Here is a 19526-nt window from a genome sequence, read left to right on the forward strand (position 1 = left end):
CCGGTGCAGTATAGCCAACTGGGAAATGTTCCAATAGAGAAGTCACAACAGAATGGTTTGATGATGTGCTTCAGACATTCCAATTGCAGCAACCACCATTTCTTGAGCTCTCTCTAGAGTAACCATGATACAGTCACATGCATAGACAATTCAACCACTATTTTGCCTCATAATCCTCTGTTTTTGCAACTTCGGAGATTGACCGTAAGAGCTGGAGCTCGGCATTGGAGTTGCATGCATTTTTTTTGAACTTAAGAAAGAGCCCGATCCTCTGCTTATCTCAGCTATTCCAAAGCCTTTATAAACTGCCGGGAGAAAATATAACTTTGGGCGTTCTTGTCGGGCTTTTCTTTGAAACTCACTAGCCACCCAATAATATCTACATCATAAATTAACCAAGGATTATAAGAAAGAAGTGTTTCTCCTACTTCCCAATGTTCTTTGCATAGTCGATCATAGGGCTATTCATAATGGACTCCAACATTTGTCAATTAAATGCCATAAAATTTGCCCATTGCATCATATTTATGGATCTCATTTTTAGTTGTGATTCTAGAATAATTTTGCTAAAACAGTGACCTTGAAACAAATCAAGCATGGGGTAAATATAATGCCCATCACGCTGCCCATTTTGTGAATCGGTAACTTGATCACGAATTCTGCCAACAATGGATCAAAGATGTATTATGAATCCAATATTCAAAACAATGCAAATAGCCCAATCACGCCTGTATAACAGTTATAACCATACAAGAGGTCACGATTTCTGATCATCTATGGGAATGTATGAGTATCCACTCAAAGTAAGCAAGAATGGTTTACAATATCAATTGGCTAATTTTTGTTATTGGACGTTCATTTGATGGGAAGTGGGAATGTGTGCCGATATTCTATTGCTTCTAATGTATAATTAATAATGAAGATTCCAATAAGCTTAATCTACCATTCCATCATGGAGGGGAGTGTACATATAGGGATTGTAAGTAGTATAAGATCCATTTGAGAGTGGTAACCCTGAGTGGGGCAGGGAGGTTGAATGGTGGCTGTCACTTTCTCGCTCTTGGGCTTGATGGATAGGTTCCATGTGCCCTGTACGATCTCCCATGGTGCTTCATAATGAGGATGGGTTCTTTGAAAAAGCCTTAAGGAAATCTCGTGTACATTAGGATTATATAATAATGATTAGAATTTTCTTTGGAACATTGTTGAACTATGTGTCTGTTTAGCTATTGATAACTAACTTGGTGCGGGCTTTAAACCAAGGTATTAATCCAGACCTCGTTTAGGGGTCCTAGTGAAAATTAAGTGAAGTTCTAATAGGGAACATTATGCTCTCCCTCTCCCTCTCTATCTCCCTTTTCCCCTTCTCTCTTTCTATCTCTCTCTCTACATCTATCTATTTGTCTCTCTTTTCCTCTCTCGCTCTATCTGCATCTACTTCTAGACATGTCTTAGTCTCTTTGCCCATTCATCTCTCCTCTCATCTCTTTCTCTCCCTCTCTAGCTTCCTCTTCCTCAACCTCTGTATCTCTCTCTCTCTCTCTCTCTCTCTCATGGACATCAAAAACGTATGTCAAAAATAGACCAAAATTTTCCCCATTTCACCTTCCACTCCTCTTTGGCGTACCCATCACACACCAATAGCAATTACTGGTTAGTACCAATGCCAGAAAAAAAAAAGGGCAGAGATCACTGGGATCGAACAACCTTAAGACATTTTCACTGCCTAACTCTGATGTGAGATGGCAATACATACCAAATTGTCTCAAAAAATAGGATAATTTTTTTCCATGTTGTGCATTGTGGTGCTAGAAATCAACTCATGCATCTCAGACAAGACATAGAACTGCTTGTACCAAATTAAGTAGTCTATCATTAATTTGCAAACATTTCACCGTCAAACCATTTTTTTTTGTAGAATCTTTTGGAAGTTTTATGCTACACTGACAATTTTACCATAAAATTTGTAATTCTGAAAACACTGCAGTTGAGTTCAATATTTCCTGAGCTCTTTAATACGTGTCTACTAATTACACAGATGCTGAAATCAATACACATTAAGGTTGAGTTTATCCTGTTAAACATTTGTAAGTATTACTGTACAGAAGCTTCATTTTAACCAATGATAGAAATGCTTGCAATTGCCTTGTGCATCTGCACAAAGGTTCAATTAATGTTCTGCATTCAGCTACCGTGTCTGATTTTGAAGATAAGTTTCTATCAGATTAAAGGCTGGAAAGAATTGTTGCTGGCTTTTAACCAAGGTTGCTGACTGATTTGTGGGTCAATTCAATAGAAATAAAAATAAAATTTAATAACTAAATAAAGAAATACTAACACAGATCAATAAAATATTAAAAGTAACACTACAAGAAATTTGAAACGGCAAAGAGGTCAAAGGATTTCAGATCTAGAAATAAGGCCTAAAAACCACCCTTCCATTGACGGACATATACTCCTCTGTTACGCATTACTATTTTGTGTTTCAGTTTTACTGCACGAAACTTCTTCTTATGCTTAAATTGCTTTAATGTGTGCCATTCTTCCTGCCTGGTTACTGTTCACTAATTCATTGTCCTTAAGTTGTTGCACTGTTTCGAAAGGAGAGTTTAATCATGTCTTACAGACTCAAATAATAAGCTTAAAAAGGCGAACCTTGAGACATGCATTCATTCATGTTGTGACTTATGGCAAACAGGATACATAATTCTCTGCGAAGTTCTACATACAATATATAAGTGTTTTTATTAGGGTTCTAGGTTACTTCCAATAGTTTCATGCTTCCCAATCGCTTTATATGATTCTACCTTTATATGCTAATTTAACCACATTTCTATTGGGACATCTTTCATTGCAACTTGTTTTTTGTAATTAGTGCAAGGGAGTAGTACTCATGGCTGTGCAAAGATTTGGGATGGAAGATTGTCACAAAGTGTTAAGTGAATGCTGCCTTTGTCAAGGCTCTTTAAGCAATGATGTTGGGGTGATATTAGAGTGGATGCAAAACTCCATTAATGGGTCTTAAATATATCTTTATATATGTATTACTGATACTTTAAGATGTATGTGGGCATGTTTTGGAAGAGGGTAGCCAGCTCATCTCACATGTTAATTTTGTAGTAGAATTTATAGGTAGTCTAAGGCCATCACTCTATTATCAAATTTATATTCTGTTCTCCTTTTTTTCTTAATGTTGAGTATATTTTGTTGTTACAATACTTGGAGGATTCCACTCCAGTATTGCGTTTGGTCTATCATTTTGTACATTTTTTAGATATATCATATCTGTTTATCATTGAATATTTTTCTTAAATAGAAACTGTAAGATCGTAATTCCAATGCAGCATTCACCTGAGTTTTTGGTTCTGCAGCTTTTTGTCTCCATTCCTCTAAAATTGCCTACACCAGACCCTGCATGGAATTATCCGAACTCTGTACATTTCAAGCTTTGGCATTATCGGTGGTCACAAGCATAATTATGATTGATTTTTTTGATTTATCTATGCTCATCGTACCTACTTAAATGCTTACCTTGTTATAAAAGACTGCATTGCACTATTGTTAATTAGTTCATGGCTTGATTTTTTTGGTGATACTACATCCAATACATTTAACAAGTTATTACATATCCAAACTAAATGTACTGGATATGGTGTTACATGTCTTTGGGAAAGGGAGGGCTCTGGTTTCAATAAATCCTATTTGCTCCTATACTTTTGCTTCCTTGCTTGTTGATTTATAGCTACAAACCAATGCTAAATGTACAATTTTTCACATTCATTTGCATATCTTTTCATTTTGAATTCTGTACGGATTCCTTCATATATTACAATTCAAGTTGTTTTATCAATCATTAAAATCAACAGTTAGAGCAAGCACTAATTATCTAATTGGAAATTTCTTAAACAGGAGCCTTGCTTAGGTAGATGGGGTCGCATTCAAGCTGCTCGCAACGGTGTTGCTTTGTACCCTATAGATATTTCATGATGAGCATGAGGAGAAAATTGGAATTATCGTATCATATCTTTGTTGCTTCTCTCAGTGATATGCCTGGTATGTACATTAGTGTATAGGAGAACTTGGTGCATGTTTTGGGAAATCCTTTATAGCAACACATTCTCCTGATTTGTCAATGTTTGCTTTATGTCTAAGGTCGTCTGCTGCATTTCAAGTTTCAAGCACCAAGATCGTTCTGACCCCTAACTGTGGCCGACCAGAATATTTTATTCGGGAATATATCAAATGTATTTTTAGGAAGTTGGCTTGGCATGAGACGTAGTGCAGAGAGAATTTTCTAATTTTGTCCTCTCAATCTATGCATTCTTTTATTTTTTGTAAAGCCAATGTAATTTTGTAGTAGATATGAAAAAAATTGCTTAATGATTTAATCTTTTTAATACACCTCTAGAAGTTGCCTTCTTGAGGTCAATTTTGAGAAACTTGAATCTACATCAGGTGCCATGCAAATTCGCTAGATTTTATCAAATTTTAGGCTATATCTAAATGGGCCTCGCAAAATAATTTTACATAGAAGGTGAATTGTATGGCCTATCAGTGCATGTCTCATTATTTAGTGGAGTTGGATTCTACTGAACATTATGTATTTTGGCATTTCTCATATTTAACTTTTCTGTAATACAGAAAATGTGCTCGATCTTTACTTGTATCATAAAGAATTATGTCATCAAATTGTCAAACAAGGTGACTGACACATGAGGTTGGTAGTACAAAATTACATTAAAGTTGCAAAAAATTAAAGAATGGATTTCACAACATAAAAATGCAATGTGCTGTAACATATAACTCATGAAACCATAATCAGGAGCTGGTGATAAATTGAATGGCTGTATGTTACTGCATGTGTGGCACCTTTTATGCTGAAATCAATCGTTGTATTATTTTTGGCATTTTAACGTTATGGTGTTATATAATGTGTAATGTAGATCAAAGTTAAATATGTAGTTCTTTGTCAGCTGAAGACCACATTGGACTGCACAGATGGCATCCTTTTCAAGTTTAAATCAATTGGTGTCAATTTTCATTGTAACTATATGTTTTATACTTTTTGCAATTTAGATTAATGTTAAATTTGGAGTTCAAGTGCAATAAAATAAGCAATGGGCACTATATGGCACACATGCAAGGAGTTACAATTCACCGTGGCTATTAGAGAATACAATGAGTGCCGGTCACGACAATAACCAATAGTATTCCACATTACACAAAGAAGCGAAGTTCCACTCAGTGGTAGAGAACTGCACATATCAGAATATTGCATGTGGGGTGAACTTTATGATTTTACATTTTGAGCTTATTTGCATGCTATTTCCATAGCTATACATTTGAAGATTGACAACATTAGTTGGCTTTTGATTTACATGCTTTTATGCAAAGTCTTGTTGAGTCTATTGGTGCAAAAACAGTGACAATCACTTAAAATCATTGTTGTTGATGTGTAAGGGCATGACATAATTTGCTTCATCAAATTGTAAATGATGACACGCACACACAAAAACTAGGCAAGGTTAGTTTCTCCATTCATCAAACCTTGAGATGAATAGATTTAAAGGCCTGGAGCAAAGATGAAGGATGACAATAATCCAAATTTTTTGCCCTAGGATGATGAAATAATGTTAATATCATATTCTTTGAATGATACAGAAAGTGAAAAATGAATTGATACTTTGCCAATTGTGGATGGTAGAGAACTTGTGCTCTTGTAAGAGGTCAAAATTTCAAATCTGTAGTGGGGAGGGGTTGTACACCTTATATTAAAAGCATTAATATAAGCACAATAAGAATAGCAATCGACCAAAGAGTACTATCCTAGGGTGATGAAATAATGTTTTTGATTAACTAAAACAGGGTTTGAAGGGTGCTTGAAACCTTGTACAAGCCTAAAGTTTTCAATGAGTGCATAAACAAAAGGTACAATAAATAAATGTAGAACTAGTCACCCCCCAATCTAAGGGTAACCATGGTGACAAAAAGCCAGTCACCAGCCAAAAGAAAAGATCCAGCTAGGAGGCAGGGCCAGATACATCACGATTTGCCCTTTGATTTAGAGCCTCCCTTGCATGATCGAAGATTCATTTTTAAGGAGAAGATGGCCTAGTTTTCTTTCTTTTTACTGCATTCCAACTATCCTCCACCTTAGTTGCTTCAGCAATCCGATCTCCAGAAGAAACAGAACAATGGAACCCAAGAGAATTCGAGAAAACAACAATCTCCCTAGAAGAACCCAAAGCCAATTGGCCCCCCACTGAAACAGGAGGAAAGTCCAGAACAAGGGCGGGGCCAAGAGAGGGAACAGGGTCCTAGCCCCCAATAGGACCACGAGGAACAACAAACTCCTCCACCGAAGAATCATCTGCAAGGGAGACATCCGTAGACAAGGGTAGAACAGAGGAGGTCTCCAAAGAAGGGGCCACAAGAGAGCCATTTGAGACAACAGTCGTGGCAGCCACCAAAGAGTCCTAAGGAGAGTCACCATCCCCAACAGAGGGGGCTTTGAGGATAGTGTAATGATCATTCGACACATTCTTCCACCAAGGAGACTTCTTCTGTCTAGGTTTTTTAGAGGAGCAGCAAGGTGACCGGTCTTGTGGCACTTCCTGCATCGAAAAGGGATACCTTCGTAATCAAGACACTGGATCCAAGATCCAATTAGAGAGGCCAAACAAATCTTCGCTGAGAGACCTTTGGAGATGTTGACCTCAACTAGGATCTGAGCATAAGTGGTGCTATACACATTGGAAGAAGCATAAGTGATGAAATAATGTTAATATCATATTCTTTGAATGTTAAAAAAAGCTAAAACAATGATTCAATGCTCAACTTTAGATGGTCAGAAACTTGTGTTTTTGTAAGAGAGGTCACGAGTTAAAATGTATAGGAGATAGGGTTTGCACACCTTATATTAGAGGTGCAATAACATGTCTCCTAGATATTTAAGTATGAGGTAGTCTTGTATAATGGATTATAAATGACCTATGTGTTATGCCATTTCAATGTTCAAAATAAAATAAAGTTCATCCTTCATAAACATAGCATACAATTTAAATACTCCAACTCTAGATGGTGAGAAACTTGTGTTCTTGTAAGAGAAGTCACGAATTCAAATGTATGAGAGATAGGGTTTGTACAACTAATATTGGAAGTGCAATCAGATGTCTCCTACATATTGAAGTATGAGGTAGGCTTGTGCAATGGATTATAAATGACCTATGCTCTCTCATTTCAATGTTTAAAATAAAATAAATTTTTTCCTCCATAAATAGAGCACACAATTTAAATATTCTCACAAGCCAATCAATTCGTGACTACCAAATAAGTTAATTAATATATATATATATATATATATATATATATTTTAACATAATTGATATTTTACATATAAATTTTAAAAAAGTACAAATAGAATCAAACCTAAATTAAATAATTTATTATTATCATTTAATAATAAAACACCAGACGCACATAAATCAATAAAGTAAAATAAGGATTGTAACATAACCATCAATATTTTTAAATATATTGATGTACATATATACCTGCTTTATGTTTTGTGCCTTACTCTTTTATTTAAGATTTGTACTCTTAGTAATTTCTCTAAAATCACGTTGAATATGGGCAAACTAATATTTCTCTTTTATACACCTTTCAATTAATAAAGTCATCCACCTAAATAATTTGTATTCATTGGATTATTATTTTCCTCATCTCTATCTACGTCATAATGTCTTCCATTATTTGAACTTATCTATCCTTCTCGAGATATTTAGTTTTGAATAATTCTTCCATTCGAAGGAAGATTGGATTGCCTAATCTTAGAAAGGTACATATTAAGACCGATGTTGACATCCCACCGCCTTTAGTCCTTTAGTGGATCTCTTTACTATGGTTGGAGAATGGAAAGTTATCTTGCATTTATAGATATAAATTCTTATTTGTTTTATCAAGTATAATTAGTATCAAATTTGAATAATTTCTATAATGTAAGTATTAAAAACAATATGTAAAAAGATTGTTTTCTTAGGATGTTTTTATTTTAAAGTTTTTATAGAGCACATCAATATAATTATTCAAGTAATCTAACAATATCTTAAATTTACTATATGATCTGGATTTGTGTTGATATAGTATCTAAAGTCTTATGTGATCATTTCTTTTGAAAAGCTTGGGGAATACTTGATATTTAAAGATAACGCAAGGGACTCAACAATGGTGATGCTAATCGACCAAGGCTTGTATGAGTTTCTTGTTCACTTAATTTTTTGACATTCTCTTTTTGCTATATATCAATGGATCACTAATATCCAGAAGCTTATTTTGAAGGAAATCTTAGAAATTTATCCTTGTGTTAGTGGCTTCTCAATTGTGTATTGTGATCATATTGAGGACTGTAATGCAATTCTCCACAATCTAAAGGCATGGGAACAATATCTTTTGGTCAAACTGTGACCATTTTTTTGATCTTTCTATAGAATCATTCTATATTCAATTTGGTTTGGGTTCAACATCTCCCACTACATTATTGTAGTGATTCTTGTTTTGAGGTGATTGGTGATGCATTAGGTTACATTTGGATATTGACAATTACTCCATATTTCATCCACAACATTTACACATATTTTGGTAGATTTAAACATATAAAAGGATCTACCACAAAATTAAAGCCCAGTGTGGATGACCAAATTAGGTTTCTCATGTACTGGCAAAGAACTACACGTTTGTTGTTGGTGATGTTACACCATTAGGCATGTGGTCATTGATTTCCCTAATCCCAAATCCAATGAAAAGTTTGTTGCAACTCGGTGTTAAGAGGTTGCCCCAAACCACTACACAGTTGACTATCCAATTGAGGTTACACACATTGCATCTAAGTTTGAGCAAGGACAACATTTCTCAGTTGAAAGTGAGTAATGATCTTAAGAGATCTAACATGGATGCTTTCACTTATCTTCATTATGATTTTGTCATTGGTTGGTTGGTGATTCTTATTGTATGCTCAGACTTATAGGACTTAGAGATGACATACAATTTCTCAGGCAATGTGTTATGCTCATGTGTTGTGTTATTCTTCCAATAAATCTTGTTTATATGTAAGATTAATTATGATTGTTGATAGTAGTTATAATGTTGGATAATGTGTTCCTGACTTTATTTATGCAAACTAGGAAATAGAGCTATATCCTTTGATTACACCAAGGAAAGTGGACCCACTTGGTTCAAGCTCATATTTGATTGAAAAGGTTTTAGCAGAAGGTGAATTAGATACTACTTCATTGAGTTGAAAATGACAATTTAAAATGACTAAAATGGATCTCAAATTGTCTAATACATTAGGCACATTACTTTATGGTCTAGAATCAATATTTATAGGGTCAATTAAAGATTGGCCTTTATTAATTTCTACATCTTTGAGCTCATTCATCTCAAAATTGATATCCTCATGTGAATGAATTGTAACAAGGATTCTAGCTATAAACAAATTTGATTCTCTAACTGTGAAAGAATTGATCATCAACAAATTTCTTGTCTTTGTTCCTCTTAGTTCTTGGCTCTTTCTTCCTTGGAACATCTGGTCTAACTTCCCCAATCATTCTATGTATAACATCATCAATTTTGCGGTAACTTCCTTTGATTCTCGATTGTGAAAATACTTATTCTTCTTTTAGCTTGCTCCAACATGTTACATATCTCATCGATAGTGATTAAATGGAGTATTATAGGTAGTGATGCTTCACTAATCTTCCAATTTTTGTCTAAAGCAATCGATCTCTCCTCCAATATACCATATCAATGCTCGAGTAATTGATCTTCAATTTCAACCAAGGTTCTACTAAAATTTATCAATTGATCAATAACTCATTTCTCTAACTTTCTTTTATCCTCTTTATTAGACAATTGATTACACTTTAATAGGAACTAAGATACCATACTTAACTACTTTACCAAGTATTTTAAAAATTGTATTTTTATTCTTGCCCACATCAGTTTATCAATTGATAATACAATTGGCCCAAACACAAATTAGTATACTGAGAGGGGGAGGGGGGTGAATTAATATACTATACTAGTTTCAACTTTTTTGCTTATATCACACTTCACACCAGTCTACAGGTTTGTGCTTGCTACAACTTAACTAGTTAGAATTAAGTAAAAACAATGAACATGAACGTAGCAACACATAACACAATATTTATCTCATGGAAATCCGGCTAGGGTAAAAACTACAGTGTGTAAGTCGATCCTCACAAAGCTTGCACTCTCCTAAAGTGCGCCTGGTCAATCTTATCTGTGTTAAAAGATTACAAAGACATTGTTAAGGGATTTTGATGAGGCCTATAAAAATCTTGCCCTATTAGAAGCAACCCTGTCAAAGGACTTTGGAACACAAGTTAATGTGTCACCCTGTTATGGAATTTGACACAAGAACCCTGTTAGGGTCCACTCTCAATGAGATTTTCTGTTATAGAGATTAGTAAACAATAGGGATTGATCTAATAAAATAGCTACTACACTTAGCTTGGAAATAGATCCCTCTTCAGCCATTCTGACACATTTGGAACTATGCTCCATCTTCTCTTGGCTAAACAACTTCATACACGATCACTTGTGGACTTGGCTCTGCTCACTCTCGCACATGATCACACTTGTGTTGTTTTGGCTCACTACATTATCCTCAACACATTCTTAGGTGTAAGATCTTCCCTCACTTTGTCACTTTCTTGACTCTTTGGCTAATCAATCAACAATCTCGTTGTAGTAGTGCGTCACTCTTGTTAGATGTAGTATGTTTGTATAGGAGTCATGGGTGTCTTGTGTCTTCGATGACTTTCTTTTGTTGGAAAGAATTCAAATTTGAATTCTTTCGACCGTTCCTTGATATGTCAACCCCATCACCATTAAGTGCAATGATGAGTGTAGTTCTACCCACTTGGTGACATCGCAGTCATTAGTATCTTGCTTCATGTTTTTCTTGCTAACTTGGCCAAGCCATCTTTCATAGTCACTAGTTGATTTGACATTCTTTCTGCTTGACATCCTTCAATAGATTCTCTCTTCACTTAGCATAATTCCATCTAAGTGGATCTCCTTTGTCATTGCCTCTACTAGGCTTGTACTTCATCTTTCTCTGATCACCCCTGTGAACTAGAGTCACACCTATAAGATTAATGTGCCTTTTTGGCCATTACTTCCTACTAGTCTTGGTTCCTTCTTGTGCCTTGACATCAATGAAAACATCTTCATAACATCATCATTACTTCCTACCAATCTTGGTTCCTTCTTATGCCTTGACATCAATGAAAACATCTTCATAACATCATCATTACTTCCTACCAGTCTTGGTTCCTTCTTGTTATTGATCCTTTGTGGGTTTACTTAGACTTAAGGGTAAAAGCACAAACATGTGTCACCCTTTTATAAAGGAAAATGATATCAAAATTTAAACTGTTCAAATTTAATGACAGAAAAGGGACATTTGTGTTTAAAATTTGAAGATGATGTAAACTAATGAAATGTGTAAAATTGGATGAAGTTTATGCCTATAATTTTTTATTTTTTAATTGAGTGAAATTTTTATCATTTTAAAAATTTTTTAAGTCTATTTTTAAATTATTTTAAAATGTTGAAAATATACAGTTTCGTTCGCACCAAACAAATATATGCAAATGATCATATGTTGGTCTAATTTAAACTATGTTATAGTGGACTTGTATACCTAGAGGACAAAAAAAGATTTTAAACTTATATGTTTCAAGTTATAAGTGTTCAAAGTCGAACTTGTCAGAAATTGACAGTTTTTTTTCCCGCCAAACTTTTTCTATCAAATATACACATTTTAAAAAAAAAAATTACATATTCTTGAAGATGACTCTCTCCTGGAGAGGTACACATAAAGTTTTTATTTTTTGAACATGATTTACTATTTTTTTTCTTTTTTTGAACAAACATTTTGTTGAATTTTAAAAGACCTACTCGTAATATTTTATAAATATAACATACTTAAAATAATCAAAATACCACAAAATTTATATGAACATAATCTTGACCCCAAGCTCGTCAAAAGGGTATTTTTAGTTTTTAGAAAAACTTCATTTTGTATGGAGAAATTAGTATTGAAAGTGAAAAGTTTCGAGAAATTGCATCTTTTGTTTGTGTGGCTGCCACTTAGGATGACACATAGACAGTTATGACCAAACCCCTTTCGACCGCAACTCTTTTGGCTGTAACGGTTTCGGCCGTAACCCTTATCGGCCCCAAAAAATCGCTACTGGTTACATTGGTGGTTTCATATAAAATAATTTTCTTTTAATTTCAATTTATAATAACTGCACAATAAATTGCAAAATTTAAAGGAGCATTTTCAAAAATAAATATTTTTTTGAAGCCGTGTTTATCAATTGTTTCGTGGAGTTTAATGACAATTACAAAGGATCGTCAATAAGGTATTTTTTTTCACCTAGTTATTTTTATGTACTCTATATTGAAGTATTGAAATATATTTCTAGTGGAATCTAAATTAAAGGATCGTCAAAGTATTGAATAGGTAATAAAAAGGCTAGATCAAGGAAATATGACAGAATAAGAGATGACAAAATGAAGGGTCATACAAAACGTAATCAAAACCAACCTATCGAAGTTAATGAAGAAGATGAGATTCATGAAGAGGACAAGATTCATGAAGATGAACAAATTGATAGTTTTAATGATAGAAACATATTATTAGGTGTAGGAAATTTGATGGATATGGATGAGGACCTATTTTATAGTCGAATTCCATCTACAAAAATGGCAAAAGAGAACACTATTAAAAAGCATTGTCAAAACATGTGGGATGAATATTTCAAAAACAAAAGTATATTTGGAAAGACACAATTATTTGTCAAGTTATTTAGGAGAAAATATATGAGGCCTGTTTTGGAGTTGTTGGGTGTTGATAACAGGAAAAACCATGCACATAATGTTAATAAAACAATAGTTAAAAATTTGCAAACTGCTTATAACAAAATTGACAACACAACTCAAGGAGGTGATTTGAGTGCTACATATAGAGCGTTGATGACTATTATATCTAGTAGAAAGTTAACACATAGAAAACAAGTACGTGCAATTTTTGATTTACTACATATATCTAGAACTATTCAAAGATACATTAGGAGGAGAAATATGTTAGATGAAAACATTGAGAATATTTGGGTGAATATTTGCAGAGCTCCTCAAAAAGACAGAATTTTTGAAGATATAAAAAAATATAGATTATTGAATTTGGGACCACATCGTCTCGTGTTTCTTCCAATAGACATGATACTCTACAAATTAAAGATCAAGAGACAGGGGTAAAAATTGAACATCCAAAACATTTTATAGATATAACACAAAGTGAATTATTTCAAATATTCAAGCAAAAATTTTCAAATGTGAAAATATGTTAGAGAATGTTTGAGAGCCTACATCCTTCCTTTGTATGCATAAATAAGAAACGTAAAACTTGGTGTTGTCAAAACCATATTGAATTTGGTCTACACTTGTAATCATAAAAAAAGGTTATGGCAGTACTTGATCCAAATTTGGTCATCCTTAGCAGTACATCACAATTTGTGAAGTCTATGTTTCGTGATATACTAGAAGATTTAGATGAGTTCAAAGTACAGTGCATCATAAATCAATGTCCAGATTATGGAGATTTATCTAAATTTCCATCGCAAATTGAGAATATTGATGAATCAACAACAGTTTCATGCATGAGATATGAATATGAGACATACCAAAATAAGACAGGAGTTGAATCCAAAAAAAATGTATTGAAGGAGAGTGAAATGCGGTATGATGAGTTTGCGAACAACTTTCGTCCATTGATATATCTACATATCCAACATTGTCATGGTGCACGATGGCAAGCTAGACAATTTTGTGATTCAAAAAATTGTTTTCCACTTGGTTGTATTCTAGTTGTAGATTTCTCTGAGAACTATACATTTTCACCTCAAACAGAGCTTCAAGGAAAATATTTTCATTTTGAACAAGTTGCAATATTTGTGCAAGTGGTTTATAGACATGCAAAATTTGAGGTGGATGAGATAGAAAGTTCGGAGAAAAATGAACACATTATCATCAAGGAGGTTCATTTCTATATTAGTGATGATAGAGTTCATGATAGGAGCTATGTTGCTCATTTTTTGCAATGATCTGTCAAGATCTTAAAAATTGTCGAATAAATTTTTCAGAGCAATGGATCTGGTCTGGTAGTTGTGTAGGTTAGTGTATGTATGTGTACATTTTTATTTAACTTTAAATTCGAAACTTAAATTGATTTGTACACATATTTCAATTTGATTTCTATATATTTTTATTTTTAATAATCTCATTTCATGAACTCACAAGACAACTTAAATCTGCAAAAGGATTTAATTGGTTAGCCATGCAACTTGCTAGAAGAAATGTTAGTTTTTTGTGGAACTGCTTTGAAAGTGGACATGGAAAAGGGGAGCACGATGGAGCAAGAGCATGTATAAAGTGCGCACTTAAACAACATGAATTTGTAGGTACATATGTACATACATTTAGTGTGTTCTTGATCTACTTATAGAATATATACATGTATAAATTATGTCTAGAGAGACACACGTGCGCGCGCACACACACACCCACACACACAGATTTAATTTTTTTTAAATTATATATACATGCATGTTACACATGTAGAAGTTATGAAAACCAACTTCATAGATCACGAAAAACACCTCCATGCAAATAACCTGTACTGAAGAGAAGCCAGAAAAGGAAAAAATAGAGTTTGGAAAATCTCAATGGTGTGAGAGAAAAATTGTATTCCAAGTTATGAAAACAAAAAGTACAAAAGTTCAACCTTAATGGTGAACGAAACCCTAAAGGGAAAGAAAACTAGGTTTGCACATTATAATTAATATAAAATATTAATTATATGCACCTAAGAGAAAGCTTAAGTAACTAGAGTAATAAAGAACTTGATTAATTAAATCAACATGATCTATAAATTAATAAGAAAAACAAATAATTACTCTAACACCCTACCTTAAGTAAAGCTCAGGAGGAAGCTAACCTAGCATGCCGTCTTTTATAACAAGGTAAGCATTTAAGTAGGTATGATGAGCATAGATAAATCATAAAAAATCAGTCATAGTTATGCTTGTGACCACCGATAATGCCAAAGCTTCAATTGTACAGAGTTCGGATAATTCCATGCAGGGTTTGGTGCAGGCAATTTGAGAGGAATGGAGACAAAAAGCTGCAGAACCAAAAACTTAGGTGAATGCTGCATTGGAATTACGATCTTACAGTTTATATTTAGGCAAAATATTCAATGATAAACAGATATGATATATCTAAAAAATGTACAAAATGATAGACCAAACACAATACTGGAGTGGAATCCTCCAAGTATTGTAACAACAAAATATACCCAACATTAAGAAAAAAAGCAGAACATAATATAAATTTGATAATAGAGTGATGGCCTTAGACTACCTATAAATTCTACTACAAAATTAACATGTGAGATGAGTTGGCTGCCCTCTTCCAAAACATGCCCACATACATCTTAGAGTATCAGTAATACATATATAAAGATATATTTAAGACCCATTAATGGAGTTTTGCATCCACTCTAATATCACCCCAACATCATTGCTTAAAGAGCCTTGACAAAGGCAGCATTCGCTTAACACTTTGTGACAATCTTCCATCCCAAATCTTTGCACAACCATGAGTATTACTTAAATTAATTGTATTTTAAGTATTTTAGTAATTAAATTAATTGTTTTTTAAGTGTTTTAGTAATCAAATTAATTATTTTAAAGTGTTTTAGTAATCAAATTAATATTATTTTAAGTGTTTTAGTAGTTGATTATTTAGATTAGTTAATTTTTTTAATATAGTTAGATCATATGTTAGATAAAGAGCTATATAGTATTTTTTAATTAAGTATTTACTTAATTTCATAAATGTAGATTTTACATCAAACATAGAAAACTCAAGTTGAGACCTAGATAACTAAATTAATTACATTTGAGAAAAAATTAACATAGTAGAAACCTATATAGATAAAGTTAACATGCAATGAAACATTAGGTAGAACTAAACTATAATAACTTAGATAGTTGTTCAAACTTGAAAACTTAAAATTTAACCAATTTCAAATTTAGAAAACTTGGAAACTATAATTCAACATACATGTACATGAAACTTAAAAAACTTGTTCAGACCTCAAGATAGCTAAAAATTAGTTACATTTTAGAAAGCATTAACATAGTAAACCTATGTACTTTAACATGTAGTCAAAAATTAGGTAGAAGAAAGTTGACTTAATTTCCAAGACAAAGATAATGATGCTAGTTTCATTCCATTTTGAGTCTATTTGAGCTCCCACTTTTTGTGTTGAATAAGAGGCTTCAATTTTCTCTCACTCTGCATCTGAAATCCAGGTTCTTTTCTCAATTTTTGTGCTTTCAATAGTTGTTGCTTTGGTTTTTGAGGGATATATTTATCCATTGTGGGGGTAACCATTTTCTTTTCTATAATTTACTTCAAAATTGACCCTTCTACTTTCGTCTTTTTCTCTCAATGTCGAACCCCTCTGTGGCCTGGCTAACGCCACACAACTATCACAATTGGAAAGCACACATGATTCAACTTCTTATGTCACGTGGCTTATGGTCATGTCTGGATGAAAATGAACCTATCCTGTAGCACCCTTTTGAGGTTCTTCAGCATAGGAACAAAATGGATGAGGCCATGGGATTGATTGCAGTGAACATCTCTGATAGTCTATTGTTTCACCTGGATGGTTTAACCACTCCTCAGGCTATTTAGACCAAGTTTCACAACTTGCTTGGCATAGTGAATGAGTTTTGGGTACTACAACTTGATGCAGAGTTGACTTCTTTGACACCTACTAGCTTGCCCACCATTGAGGACTTCTTGATGAAGTTTAAAACTCTACATACAGTTTTGCAAGGATGTGGGAAAAACAAAATAGATGATGAGTGTATTTTTTTTATACTCTCAAAGTTGCGAGGACAGTGTCAGTTCTTTTCTTCCACTTTCTACTCCACTATGGATGCCTTGGGTAACAGACATCAGATGCCTTCTTTTGAGACATTTTGTCATCGATTGACATGGGAACAGGCAAAGATCCAATAGATGGATGCCTCTAGCTCTTCCATCCAAGCATTGGTTGCTTAGACTTCTCAGGGGAAACCAAAAAAGAAAGCCAAACCAAAGAAAGATACACCAAAAATTGATGCCAAGCCTCTAGCTAACCCTTCCAAGGGTAAATCTCTTTTGAAGTCTACTGAGTCTACCTCCAAGACTAAGAAGAAATCAGCTAAGACCTACAGTTTTTGTGGAAAGGATGGACATCTCATTTGTAGGTGTTGGAAATGTTTAGAGGCTTTAGAGGAAGCCATGCAGGAGCATCACATTTTAGCTCCTAAGTTTTCATTCCCCCCCTGTAGGGAAAGATCACGCTCTTACTGCACGAGCTATGACTTCTGGGCCTACTTGGATTCTTGATTTTGGTGCCTCTCACCATATTACAAACATTCAACAGTTGGTTACCTCATGTGCTCCTTGTGCTACTTCATAGATTGTTGTTGGAAACTCATCACATCTTTCAGTCGTAGGTTCTAGTTATGTTGCATTAGCTGGGGGTTCTCTTTAGGATGTTCTTTTTGTCCTTGACATATTGACAAACGTATTGTCTATTTATTAGATTTGCCACTCTGGCTTTGGTAAGATAGTTGAGTTCTCACCACATGATGTGGTTATTCGGGACTTACTTAATTCTGAGTTGATTGTGGCCACTGGGAGTGTTGACTATGCATCTCACCTCTACAGATTTGATGGATTTGAGTCTTCTCATGACACAAGTTCTTTTCTTATAGCACATGCAGATCCAGTAAGTAGACTTTGGCATGAGCATTTTGGCCATGTCAATTACAGATATCTTCAGCAGATGAGCACACAGGCACTTGTTCTTGGGCTTCCCTAGATTTCCCACACAAATGGTGTTTGTTAGGGTTGTGCTCTTGGAAAACAACATAGGGATCCTTTTCCTCATGGACAAGCCACTCGTGCTTTGGCACCATTGGAGTTGATTTATAATGACCTCATGTCATTTCCAACTCCTTTTCAGGTGCTAGATATGTGCTTATTTTCATTGATGACTTCTCCAGATGTACATGGGTGTACTTTTTGAAGTACAACTCTGATGTCTTTGATTCATTTCAAGTATTTAAGACATTTATTAAGAAGTAGTCTAGTCTTTCTATTTGGCAGATATGCACAAATAATGGGGGGAGTATGTGAACCAAGCTTTCAAGGATGTTTGCTCTGAACATGGTCTTCAACATTAGTTTTCAATGCCCTACACCCCTCAACAGAATGGTGTGGCTGAGAGAAAGAACAGAACCCTACGGGAGATGGCTAATTGTATGATTCAGTCTAGGTCCATAGGTTCATGTTTTTAGGTAGAGGCAGTCAATTGTGCCAACAATATTCAGAATTGGATGCCTCACAAGGCAGTTCAACTAATGACTCCTGAGGAGGCTTGGTCTCATGTCGAGAATGATGTATCTTCATTTTGAGTTTTTGGTAGTGAAGCATGGGCATTTATACCAGATGCTCAGAGGAGAGCAATGGAGCAGAAGAGCTGACACCTCATTTTTGTTGGCTACTATGAGGATGTTAAGGTCTACAGGTTGTTTGATCCTGATTCTAGAGAGGTCCCATTTCAATAGTGTTAGTTTGTGGTGACTAATCAAGAACGTATTGTACATACTTCATAAATTATTTGGTACTATTCGTAGATTCACCACTAAAGTAATGGCTAATATTTGCCAATTTATGGTTGACATGTAGTAACCCTAAAGCGATTTAATACTTGTATGAAAGGGCTTAGGGTTAGGGTTTTTTTATAGTTGTGATGTGAAATTGGTTCTTGTGGTGGTATTGAGCTGTAAGGGATTACGGATTGTAATCAGGTAGTAATCACTGGATCATAAAAATATCAGACTTGTTGTTTGGTGGACATAGCCCATGGATTGGGTGAACCACATTAAATCTTGGTGTCTTGTGTTCTTTTTTCTGTGTAATCTATTATTTTTCTGTTATTAGTTATATTTGCATGAAATTGTTATTTATGTTCATGGTTTAATGCTAATAGACGAGATGTCCAGTTTAATGATTTCATGAACTCCATTGCTCAACGTTCTTGTCAAGAAAAAGTTTTCTCGCACGTGATACCTTCAAATTCATCCTCCCAATTATTACCTTAGCCAAAAAGATAATTTTATCAATCCAATAAATAAATTTAAATGAAGAAGGGAAATACCTCGAAGCAAGAAGACACTGCACACGGCCGCTCTCTTCGAGCTGCTCCTGCTGAAGAATCTCGGCAACAAGCGAATCCCGTTTACCCCTCCGCCCTTCTTCATCTTCATCTTCTTCGTTTTCCTCATCCTGATTTTTTGTTATTTCCC

The 19526-nt window shown here is 34.3% G+C and overlaps 1 pseudogene; it reads left to right on the forward strand.

Moving 5' to 3' along the window:
• Positions 1–4257, forward strand: part of LOC149575985 (U3 snoRNP-associated protein-like EMB2271) — a 45169-nt pseudogene extending 40912 nt beyond the window's left edge.
• The last annotated feature ends 15269 nt before the right edge of the window (positions 4258–19526 follow it).

Source organism: Cupressus sempervirens, chromosome 1 (genome assembly GCF_028749045.1).
Source record: "Cupressus sempervirens isolate cs-2001-9-10 chromosome 1, ASM2874904v1, whole genome shotgun sequence".
NCBI classification, from domain to species: domain Eukaryota; kingdom Viridiplantae; phylum Streptophyta; class Pinopsida; order Cupressales; family Cupressaceae; genus Cupressus; species Cupressus sempervirens.